This window comes from Dasypus novemcinctus, chromosome 14 (genome assembly GCF_030445035.2).
Source record: "Dasypus novemcinctus isolate mDasNov1 chromosome 14, mDasNov1.1.hap2, whole genome shotgun sequence".
NCBI classification, from domain to species: Eukaryota; Metazoa; Chordata; class Mammalia; order Cingulata; family Dasypodidae; genus Dasypus; species Dasypus novemcinctus.
Genome location: NC_080686.1, coordinates 91,355,759 through 91,367,797, shown reverse-complemented (window position 1 = coordinate 91,367,797; position 12,039 = coordinate 91,355,759). Strand labels below are relative to the sequence as shown.

Genomic DNA, 12,039 nt, shown 5'->3' with positions numbered 1-12,039 from the left:
AATTATATGATCAAAGAAAACAGGATCAGTAATGGAACAAATGAACACCATGTGCCTCTTGATATGATGCACTAAGGAAGACAAAACATGTTTTTTATTAACTGCTGAGCATTCCACCGTTGACCAGTAGGCTGTGCTTGAGTATCTTCTACTCTAGAGACGCCATGAAATGAATATATTTTAAAGCAGGCCTACTGTTTCTAGAGGACAGACTCTCAGAAGTGGGACTACTGGGACAAAGTGCACACATGCTAAGCCCTGAGCAGTCCCTCCCTCCAAAGAGGCGGTCCGTCCTTCCCACACACCCAGAAGCGTAAGAGAGCACCGCCTTCCCTTGCCAGTGCTCATCACTACTACCTGCTGGGATGCGGGAAGCTGGGGCGAAGGAAACAAGCCCCTGGGCCAGTGCGGTGGATACATCGGGAGAGGGTGGGCCGGAAGCACTGGGTGCACCTGGCCGGCTGGGGATTCTCGAGGTTCGACGTCGCTGCGCTCCAGGACAAGCTGGAGTCACCAGCAGACACGTGGACAAAAGAGACGAGGGAAGAGGCACCATGGCTCCAAATTATCTGATGAGAGGAGCCTGAAGAGCAACAGCTCTGCCTGGCGGATAGGTCTCTTATTTGGGAACGAGCCATGAGCTTGAACCTGCACCAAGCCCCACCCAGCCACACTGCTCCAGCCTTAAAAGTCTGAAACGATGCAAATGTCACAGTCAGGTTTCCAACGTGTTCCATTGTGTTTTACAACCACTTTTGTGCTATTTTCCTTAAATTTCACGAGTTTCAGAAAGGCATTATCGTGACAGGCAGCAAAAAGTATAAATTCAGAAAGCCTGGCCCCCACCTAGCTTGGCCACAGCTGTGGAGAGCGAGAATCAGGTATCTGGAAGCCCAGTTCCCGGCCTAGGCCCTCCCTCTCAGTGACTGCCCCTGTGCTAAGGGGATAGGTACGTTATCTCATTTATTTGCAGAAGATGAAAGAACCCCGTCATCGCTCATGATTCCCACAGCCACCTGATGAGGTCAGGACCATTACTAGCATTTGCAAAAGCAACACATGTGGACTTTGCTCACCATCTTGCTGCCACGAAGGGACAGAGGCAAGGCCACCGCCGGGTTTATGGGACGTCAAGGCCCACATTCCTAATGACCACCCGCCAGGGCCCATCTCTCCCACTTACGAAGATTTTGCTTAGGGCCACCTGTGCCCTGGGCGGTCAGCGGAGCAGGCAGCAGGGGCAATGGGGACAGCGAGGGGGGCAAAGAGAACAGGCTCCTTCCATTCCCGCCCCCTCTGAAGTCAATAAAGGTAGAAAAGGGCAAACACACGCTGGCCACCTTCCCGCCCACCCCATCAGTCCAATACACTTGTGGTTATTGATCACCTACTGTATACAAGCTGCCTGGGTTCCACAGATCTGCTTGACAACCTAGTCTGGGGTGAGAAAACCTACAGATAAGAAATGAAATTATATTACAAGCATTTAAAACCCAAACGATGACGTTACATGCCACTGCAGACAGATGCACAGAGGTCAGGACAGAGGCCTGAGAAAGACAGACATCCCAGGAAAGCCTCAGGGATAACCGTGTCAGGGGTGACTCCAAGGACCCAGGATTGACCCCATCAAACCTCTCCACCTTGCAGGACAAGGCCAGGGCCAGGGAGGGGAGGCAGCTCGGCCACTGAGCATCTCCTTAGCCACCTCGATTCCCCTTCCACACAACTCCACCCCTACATCACAGATCAGCAAAGTGAGGCTCAGAGAGGCCAATTAACTTACCTAAGGCATCCAGCTGGTAAGTGGTAAAATCAGGATAAAAGCCAGGTTTACCTGGACCCGAAGTCCACCATCTACCCCCCATACCAGGCTGGTAGGTGGTAAAGTCAGGAGAAAAGCCAGGTTTACATGGGCCCGAAGTCCACCATCTATCCCCATACCAGGCTGAACGTCTGCATGCTAATTTCCTGAAGCCCAGGACTCTTACTGTAGAACAGACTCCAATAGATGGGGCCTTTCCACAAATCAGACCATGGCCTGGTGACTGTGGCACAGCCCCCCATGGCTTACAAACATCTGTTGATAAATCACACACAAGGACAGCTGCTAATATTACGAAGCATACAAGAACTAAGGCATTTTGTAAAAGTGAAGTAAGCAATAAGAAGTTGTAACATTTTCTTCTTACACCCTCACAAGTCTGCACACCCCACTTTGCGGCACGTTGGATTAGAGGGAGGAGAAGGGGAAGTGTCAAGCTATGTAAAGAAAGAAGGCGGTGTGGGCAAAGGCCAGATTCGCATACAGTGGAGCATAACAACGACCAGCGATCAAAAGGAATTCCTGGGGAACCAGTGATTTATAATAAACCAAACTGTTCCCAAGAAACAAAGCTTGAGCACTGGAGTGGCCAAAGGACTGTGGGAGTCGCTGGCTCAGAAAGGTGAGTTCACACGAGAATTTTGTGGTGGGGGAGAGGGGGAAATCACAGAGCAAGAACCGGTTTGGCTCTGCAGACAAACCCTTCACGCTCCGTTAGTGGCTCAGAATGAGCTGGTAGCAATGTTGGGATCTGGCAGGGACCTGTGTGTGCCCAGAGGGCCCCATGCAGCACATCAAGCTCAGCCTTCTGGTGGCCCTCAGAGAGCAGGGCTGGGGGGCAGAGGAAAACCCCCAAGGTGCCCGTGCCCCCCTCCCCACTTCCCCTGTGAGCACTGCCCGGATTTGTTTTGACGAGGCTGCTTCCACCCGGCAGAGGCACGCGCCCCAGCAGGGGCAGAGCAGAGCCTGCCCGCCCTGGGGTCCGCTTGACAGCGTGGAAAACCCAGAGCGTTGCCTCCACGCGGCAGGCTGGGGAAACAGGGACCCCCCCCCCCGGCAAGCCCCCCATCCCCGCCCTCTGTGGCCCATGGTTGTGTGCAAGGTCTGCACGAGGGGGCGGGAGAGCCATCTGTGGGCAGAGGCAGAGGGCTTCCGGGCTGGGGCTGCAGGAGGGAGGGGGGCGGTGGTACCCCACGGGGGAAGGGGGGCGGCGAGCTCAGTTCAGTGAAGGACATGAGGGTGGAAGCCAAGGCCCTAGACACGCCTCAGGGCTCAACCAGGGAGGACACATTCCAGGCAGTTCCTATAAAGAGTTCCTCACCCGGTACTGAGATAGAAAAAGGTTAAAGATCAACCACCACACCAGGGAGCCAAGAGTATCTACAACTGCAAGCAGGAGAATTGCATCCATCATCCATGTGGGATCTAAGCTCCCTCTTGATATAGAGGGGGAGTGGACATCACCATCCCAGCGTCCACAGGCTGGAGGAATAGAGTATGGATTAGAGTGGACTTACTGGTATTCTACTATGGAACTATTGTGATTAGTAATGGAAGAAATTGTAGCATTGATGTGGAGAAAGTGGCCATGGTAGCTGCTGAGGACAGGGAGAGGGAAGAAGAGATATGATGTGGGGGCATTTTCAGGACTTGGAGTTGTCCTGGGTGGTCCTGCAGGGACAGATGCTGGGCATTGTATGTTCTGCCATGGCCCACTGGGTGGACTGGGGGAGAGTGTAGACTACAATGTAAACCATTATCCATGTGGTACAGCAGTGCTCCAAAATGTATTCACCAAATGCAATGAATGTGCCACGATGATGAAAGAGTTTGTTGACATAGGATGAGTGGGGTGAGGGGGTGGATATATGGGGACCTCAAATTTTTTTAATGTAACATTTAAAAAAAAATAAGGAAAAAAAAAAAAGAGGGCCACCGAGGTATGAGAACTAGACGCTGCACAGAGCAAGGGCGCTCCTTAGGGCAGGAGCAGAGGGATCGTCCGAATTGAGAAAGAAACTGGAAGACCCCACAGAGCCCTGGCAGGGACGGTCAGCTCGGAGAAGGGCAGAGTGAAGCTGGCTCTGGCAGGGGGAGAAAAACCCCAGCCCTGCAAACCGGAAGCAGCTGTTGCTGGTGGACCCAGGCACTGCTTTCTAGGTGAAGAAAGCTGCCTTGGCGACACTGTCAGGAAGAGGAAATTCATTGGACGAGACAGGGCCCGCCACCTTCCTCCACTCCAGTCTCCCTTTGGGCAGTCGGATCTGGCCATGCTGGAGCTGCAGTTCCCTGGGCTGGCCAAGGCCCCCTTTAGATGAGGCACGCACGGGGCAAGGGGCAAAACAGGCAGATCACTGGTGAGACACGACCCCAGGCAAGCACCGGAGCTGCCTGACCCATCAGCCCCCATTGCCCACCAACCCCTCCTGTCTGGCCTCTACAGGCAATTGAGCTTCAGACCCCTGGCCAAAAAGGAAACCAGGTAGAAGACGCACGTGGTAAATAGCACCCTTCATTCGCACGCAGAGTTCGTGCACCGGGTTTCAAGAAGGCGGAGGCTGCGGGTGTCGATTTCCTGACAAAAGTTCCTGGTACACCGAAAAGGCTAGGTAAATATTTGTAGGAGAGAAACGGAATGAGGTAACAGCTTCCCCTCAGGGGTTTAGAGTCTAATTGAGAGTGACAAACAAGTACACAGACGGAAAAAAAAAAAAAAGGCTGGGGTAAACCAGGGGGCCTGGGAGCAGCAGAGGGGACTGGAGGGGCCACGGAAGGCCGCCAGGAAGGGGCACAACTGAGCTGGAGAATGAGCAGAGAGCCACACCTAATGGGGAGACTCACGAGGTCCCAAGCTGCAGGTGAACAGTCTGGTGGGGGGAGCACCCAGCATCTGCCTGGCAAGCACTCCAGGCAGGCCACATTTCTGAGCGTCTGCTTAAATGCGTTCAGACTCATCTAACTACTGTTCAGGGAGGCCTCAGTACTCACGGGGAAAAGTCCAATGTTCTTGGCCCAGGCTGCCGCTCTGCACACGTGGACTTTCTGACCTGTCCATTCATTTACTTTCCCCGGCTCTCGCCTCCAGGTCAGCCAAAGTGGGTGAAAAACAACTAGGACTCCATTCAAAGTATGCGGAATATGGTACAGGATTAGAGTTGGAGACAGCAGTGTGAACTCATGCTTGGCAAATGGAGACATATGGAAGTGCTCGTCCTTAGGTGCTGACATGCAGGTTAGTATACCCAATATTTCTTGCTCTGTCAGCTGAGAGGGCCTAGAAACAAGGCACTCAGTAGCAATGAGCACACCTGGCACCCAGATACTGGTTTCTAATACTCTTCTCGGAGAAGAGCCAGGGCTTCTTAGAGAAAAGGGTGATTCTAGGACTGGGACAGGAAACATCCCAGATGAGCCTGGAGCATTCTTGTAGTGCCAGAAAGGAAGGAAGTACATAAACAAACAAACAAAAACAGCCCTGCAATGAAGGGATGTCCACGGGACACAAGGGTCAACCGAAGGAGCTCCCAAGATGAATAACAAAATAAATCAAGCCACACTGGATGATAACCCAGAGTATAAAACAAATACCCATAGCCCTGAGTCCATACAGATAAAAATAATTGGGGGCAAAAGGACAAATCCCCCATGCAGAAGAATTCCATACAGTTTATGTAGATACCCTGCCATAAGGAAAGCGGCACACAACTCTCTACTTATCAAGTATCAGCTGTCCAAAGTGAATTCCTTCCAAAGAGTGCAAAATGGAAAGAGGAAGGGTTCTTAACCAGGAGTCTGTGAGCTTGAATTGAAATTCAAAGAAACATTATTCTTGCGGGGACGTGTTGGTGCAGGTGTGATATATTCATTAAATAATACACAGTATAGTGTAGATTTAGTAAGGGGTCTGTGGTTTTCACCTGACTGGCAAAGGGGGTCCATGGAACAAAAAAGGTTAAGAACCCGTGCAGTAGAGAAAACTGACAAACCCTCAGCCAGTGATCAAGGTCAACATCAACATCAATAAGTCATGTTGACAGTATGTCCCCTTGATGTGATGTGATGAAAATGGCACTTTACCTTTGTGGTCTTTCTTTCCACAACGCATAACTCCAGCCTAATCATAAGAAAAACATCAGACAAATCTTAACAGAAAGACAATCTACTAAATACCCAACCAGTACGTCTCAGAATTGCCAAGGTCATCAAAAACAAGGAAAGTCTGAGAAACTGTCTCAGGCAAGAGGAGGAACCTAAGGAGACATGAGAGCTACACGTAATGTGGCTTCCTGGATGGGACCTGAGAACAGAAAGGATATCAGAGAATAACTAAAGAAATCTGAAGAAAAGTACGAACTTCAGTTATTAATAATGTATTGGTATAGTTCATTCATTCTAAGAAATGTACAATACTAACGTAAGATGCTGAAAATAGGGGAAACTGGGGGTATGGGAACTCTCTGAACTATCTTGCAATATTTCTGTAAATCTAAAACTGCTGTAAAAATACAGTTGATTAGAACCAAGTGTGCAGGGGATGTGTGTGTGCAGGCGGTGGGAGTCGGGGGGTATAGGAAAAATAGTGTGGCACCTGGAACACTTCCTTCAGTGATGACTCTCTTTAGACCATTCCCAGTGAACCCTGAATGGCTGTATCTGCCTGAGAAATGAATGGGTGTGAACGTGAAATATTTAAACGGGTCAGGGGCTGAGGCAACCACAGTCTTCTGCCTCAATTCCAGCTGAGGACAATCAGGTCCAAGATGCACAGTGAAGGGGCAATGAGAGATTCCGATCAGCACCCAAATGACCAATGAACGATTCCCCTCAGCACCCATTGGCAGAGCATCTTCGAGGTCTTGGAGGCATCACAGACAATAACCTTTAGTCCTCAGGACAGCCCACTCTGCCAGGGGGAAACTGAGCTCAGAGGGCCCTCCTCCCAGTCACAGGGCTGGCAAGCGGCAAAGCTGAGACCTGGGCTCCGCGTACAGTGCTCGCGCCACTCATACCCAACTCAACTCCTCATCCCGCACTCCCCCATCCCAGCTCCCTAGCACCCCCCCCCCCCACCAGTCACTTCCAAGATTCCCTCCTACTCAAGCAGGGGCAGGGCTCAACCTCTGTCTGGGTACTTCAGGAAAGAAGCAAACTCAGAGAGGATGGCATTTAGGGTTGGTTTTCCATTTTTTTTCTTCTTTCTATTTTTATGAAACATTTCCCTAAACTAACATGCTTAAGGTCTGCCCATCTGACTTCCCACAGGCTTGAAGCCAGCGTGCCAGGGTGTCTGCTCTGCAGCAGCAGGAAAATATCCAAATGAGTCCTCGAAGCCAGCGTGCTCTTTTTTTTTAATTATCTTTGGAGGGAAAAAAAAATTTCTCAGGAGATTCTGCTTCCTGTAATGGGTGTTTTCTTCATAAAAGTGCCCACTGGCACAGGCTCCAGGAGGGAGACAAAACTGGAGACAAAAGAGCTTCGAGCAGAAGAATGTAACTTTGTAGGAATAAATTCTTCCTGGTAACAAGTGGATCCAGAACCCTGTGTTCCAGGAACTCTGCACAGTGGCAAGGTGCAGTTTCTCAGTAAATATTTGTGGAATTAAGGAAAGGGGAAAGGAAGAAAAGGAACTTTATAAACTGTAAAGTCCTCAGCAGATGGTGGTGAGTACTCCATTTCCCAAAGGAGAATGGGGAGCCCTCGAAGGAGGTGCACCTTCTGTATGGCTTCTGACTTTCTAGCCTAAACTCAGTGCCCTGAAATTCAGCCAATCCAAGCAAACACTCCCCGAGCAGCTCCTATGCACCTGTCATGGGTCCAAATCAGGAGCTAGAGGGAGAACAAGATCCAGACCCTGTCCTTGTTGGTCAACCCAGCAAGAGGATCTGAAGTTCAAGGACATCTGGTGCTGCTTCCAGAGGAAGAGCGCAATCTGCTGGGGAGATCATGAGAATGGAATATTCCAAGGTCTGGCCTTTATTCTAATAATTGCAAAAATAATCATCCATAGTGACAAGTGTGGTGGTCATTCATCTGTTGCGAGCTGCTGAAAGAGTTGAACTGGAGGAGGCTCAGAAATGCTTTTGTTTCCAGGGGTTGCTCCCAGTCCCTGCTCCCTGCATCTGTAGCAGCCCATCGCAGGCACCGCTAAGGAAGCTCAGTGTGTTAACAGTGGGATGGAGTGACAGGTGCTATCAGAAGAAACAAATTTAGATACATTTTCCTTAGATTTACAGATCCGTCCTCTGCATTTGCCCTCATGCTTTGACATTAATTGAACTCTGACTTCACTACTAAAAATAAACTCTAGGTCAAATGCAATGCACTAAAAACCTCAATACGAAACCACAAGACAGAGACAGAGGTGAAGGAAAATGGGCCAATATGCTTGAAAATACGTTTGCTCCAAGTGCACAGTTCTGAGGGGGCAGTTGTTCTTTCATCATGATGGACACTGAATCCAGGAAGCAACTTTTACATGCGAGCCCGTGGCTAACGACCAGTGGGGGCTCCTGTCCACAGACAGGAGGGCAGGAGCTATCTCGAGTCCTCCTGGCAAGGCCAAGCTTGGGAGGATCAGCCGAGGGATGCTACAGTGGGAGGAGAGCCAGAAGGGGAGTCAGCCTCGTCCAGAAGAGCAAGGTAATGGTCGAAAGGGAAGAAGCGGGCTCTGTCTACAGGTCCACGGAGAGGCCAGGGGAGCGAGAAAGACCCCAAGATGGCGAGGAGTGAGGCGGATATGGAGGTGGGAGGAGACGCAAATAACAACTCGCTTGCGCTGACTGGCTGTTTCCACGGGGCGGGGTCCTGTAATCCTCATGACCACCCTGAGTGGGTACTCGCCCACTGCGCAGCTGAGCGGGGGGAGGTCTGAGGAGCCGTGGAGGCCAGGAGCACCCAGGGAATGAGAGTCGGAGCTGGGGGAGGCGTCCAGGTGTGGCCGGCGCTGAGGCCCCGGTCACTCGGCTCCACTGCAGGGGACGGGAAAGGCGCAGACGCCAGCCTGTTGGCCAACATCCAGTGAGCTGGCCGAGAGGCAGGGGCGAGGCAGAGCCAAGTGGCTCAGGACAAGAGGAACCGCATGTCGAGCACAAAGGCCTGGGCCTTTCCTGGGGCCTGGCACAGACCCGTGGGCTCCAGCACACGCTCGGGACCAGCGCCTCCGAACCCCAGCACCCGCCCCTGCCGCCCGCCTGCCCAGCCAGGCTCCTCCCTCGGCACGCGCACAGGGCCCCGCCCGTCCACAGAACCCAGGCTACGCTGCTCCTTGGCGCAGTCTTGGCATAAATCTCCCAGCTGTCTGATGCTCTTCCACAGCCGCTGGTGTCCCGGCTGCCCTCACCCACGCCCCAGTCCAGCTCCCGCCCACCGAGTCAGCACCCTGTGCAGGGGCGACAGGCAATGACGATTAACAGAAGCAGCGGCCGCACTTTCACACACACTCCTGCCTGGGCTCCTGAAACAAAACCCAAAAGCTGGGTGTGTTCTTGAGGGCTGAAAAAGGCACCCACCATCTACGGGAAGTCCCATCTCCTCTATCAAGGCTGATGAGTTCTGACCCAGAAGGGGGACCTGAATGAAATGGGAATGAGTGGGAATGAATGGGAAAACTGAGTGCATAGGACAGAAAGGCTCTGATGCTGCTCTTGGGCTCGGCTCCCAGCAGACCTGGAACCTTCGTCCCACGCGGCTCCCGGGAGCCATGGGAGGCAGCGCCCTCTCCAAGAAGCCCCTGCAAATGGACATGGGCCCCTCCTCAGTCCCCCTTAGCCCGGTGAGCACGGCGCGTGCTCCACATGTGTCAGGCTGCCCGCCTTGACCGAGGGCTGGAGCCTCAGGCCGCCGTCTCTCTGTGGCCCAGCGGTGCCCTAAGTACCACACGGCACTAGGAATGCAAATGCCCCTGGAAAACCGTAAGGCACAATTCTTTGCCACCCCTCAGTTCTCATCTCCCTAATAGTCCACACCTCTCACCCATCTATCCATTCTTAGGTGCTTTTCAAATCCAAGGTGGGAATCATACTCGATGCCTTTTGATCAAGTTATTTATTCTTTCCGACATCTTAGTTTTTAAAAACTAAGCAATGCCATTCTCCTTACTCTTTCCTCTGAAAGAATTTTTCCTCTTTATGAGTTTTTCTCTTTGGGTTCTTTTTTTATTTCCCTCTTCCCTCCCTTCCTTTCAATAATTCACTCACTTGCTCCTTCAACATCGACCATGTGACACAACCCTGGGTGGGGTCCCGGGACAGATGACGGGATGTGCAAGGCAGCCCTGGCTCTAGACAAGGTCGCCAGCCCACGGGCTGGGGCCCCAAGGGGGCAAAGGAAACTCAGCCCTGTGCAGCAGCCGTGGGCTCCTGGAGGAAGCCTTCAACGGCGGCCGCAGGCCAGCGGAGGGAGCGAGTCGCTCTGCCTGGGGCCCGGGGGCCGTGCACGAGGGCAAGGGGCTGCGCCGCAGGCAGGTGGGCACCTTGCCCAGGAGCACCTTCCCAGGCAGGGTTGCCGGGAGGTGAAAGGCAGAGAGGACAGGAGACCAAAAGCCTGCAACCAGCCAGGGCAGAGGAGGAGCTCTAAACGGGGTCATTAACGACTTAGAGAAAAACAACAAAAACGACCCTCTTCCGTTTGGAGTAGCCCCCTGCGCCAGGCAGCACGCTGTGCTCGTGCCCTAACGACCTCACGTTCGGGGCCCACCCCGTCCTCATGAGATCGGCACCTCCTGGACCCCTGCTCTACAGATGAGGAAACTGAGGCTTAGAGAACGTGAGAGATTGGTCCAAGGGGAGGCAAGTAGAACAACAGGGAAATCCTCCGTCTGCCTTGGGGCCTGGGTCTCCACCTCTTACCCCTCATCCCACGCACCACCTCCACCCGCGTGGCTGGAACAGGATCCAGGAGGTAGCCCAGCGTGGGCGGGGCGGGGGCAAGAGGTCACGTTCTGATCACAGAACTCCCACTCCGTCTCCCCCTCCTCATGCAGTCTTCACGAGTCTTGAGAAGACAGACGGAACTCCATCCGCCTTCTGCCAGGAAAAAGAGGTGGGGCTTCACCTAAGAGGTGGCAGGCTTCCTCCTCAGCCGGGCACGGCTGCGTGTCCCGTGAGTTGGGGTGAGGCCAGGGAAAGGCAGCTTCCCGAGCCTTTCGGAGCAGCACGGGTAAGCCACGCCCAGGATCCAAGAACCACGAGCTGAGTTGTCTAGCAAGAGACCAAAAGCTACTGCAAAAGCTGGATTTGGTCCCCCAAGGCTCAGGAGGAGAAGCTCCCTTACCTTGAGTCTCCAAATTCAGTCCAGGGAAGGGCGGTTCTCAAGACCCTCTGGAGTGCTGAATGGATACAGCCGTTGCTCAGATCCAATGAGCTTAAATCCCAGGTATGAGGATGCTAGAAGTAGACAAGAAACCGAGATAGGATTATTAGTACCAGTGCTTCGACTGAAGAGAGTCGGCTGCAAGATGTTTCACTCATTGAAAAAGGAGGTATTGCGTATTTACTATGTGCTAAAGGAGACTCAGCAGGAGAGTATTTGTGAAGCAACTATCACATGCCGCACGCTGGGCTGGGAATTGTGTATGTATTAAGCCAGTTGATCCTCTAAGATGTGCTCTCCCCATACACCCGAGGCTGCGCAGGCGGCCAGGCCAGGGCTGATGGTCAGGGCTCCCTGACTCAAGGCTTCCCCACTGAGCTTTGTCATTCATCCGGTTGCAGGAATTCCAGGTAGAAGGGAATAAGAAACATACCCAATAACCACATTTCTGAGAAGGGCCTGTCCCTGGATGCCCAGCCCATTCTGAAGACAGTCGGGATGATGTGCACCATGGAAGCTGCATCAGATAAGCTTTGTTGGACGTTTTATCTGAGGTTTTTTGACAGGGTCCACCATGTGATCCGTGGACATCACACATTACACCGGGAACAAAAAATGCTAGCTTTACCAGAGATTCTTATCCTGATATGCAAATTGGCAACATGAGGGCCCCAAAGGGGTGGGACAGTGAGGGGAGAGGCCAAGGGGCCGCCCCTGGTCTGACCAGCTGGGTGGGAGCCAGTGGTCTGAGGAGACCCTCCATGGACTACCCTGAAGCAGGGCCTTGTGCCTGACCTTCTCCGGTCCTTCAAGGAACAGTGACATGCTTAGTATAGCATCCACAGGACTCAGTCCACCCTTCAGAAAGCCACATGGTACCATTTCCAAGGCATCCTTTTCCCTCT

The 12,039-nt window shown here is 52.6% G+C and overlaps 1 long non-coding RNA gene across 10 annotated transcripts in view; it reads right to left on the bottom strand.

The window, feature by feature from the left end:
- LOC101412618 (uncharacterized) overlaps window positions 1-12,039 on the bottom strand; it is a 405,636-nt gene that overhangs the window by 235,984 nt on the left and 157,613 nt on the right. For all 10 annotated transcript variants that reach the window (XR_011645691.1, XR_011645694.1, XR_011645696.1 and 7 more), the window contains one exon: window positions 11,096-11,208. This is a non-coding gene — a long non-coding RNA (uncharacterized lncRNA). The remainder of the gene's footprint in view (window positions 1-11,095; window positions 11,209-12,039) is intronic.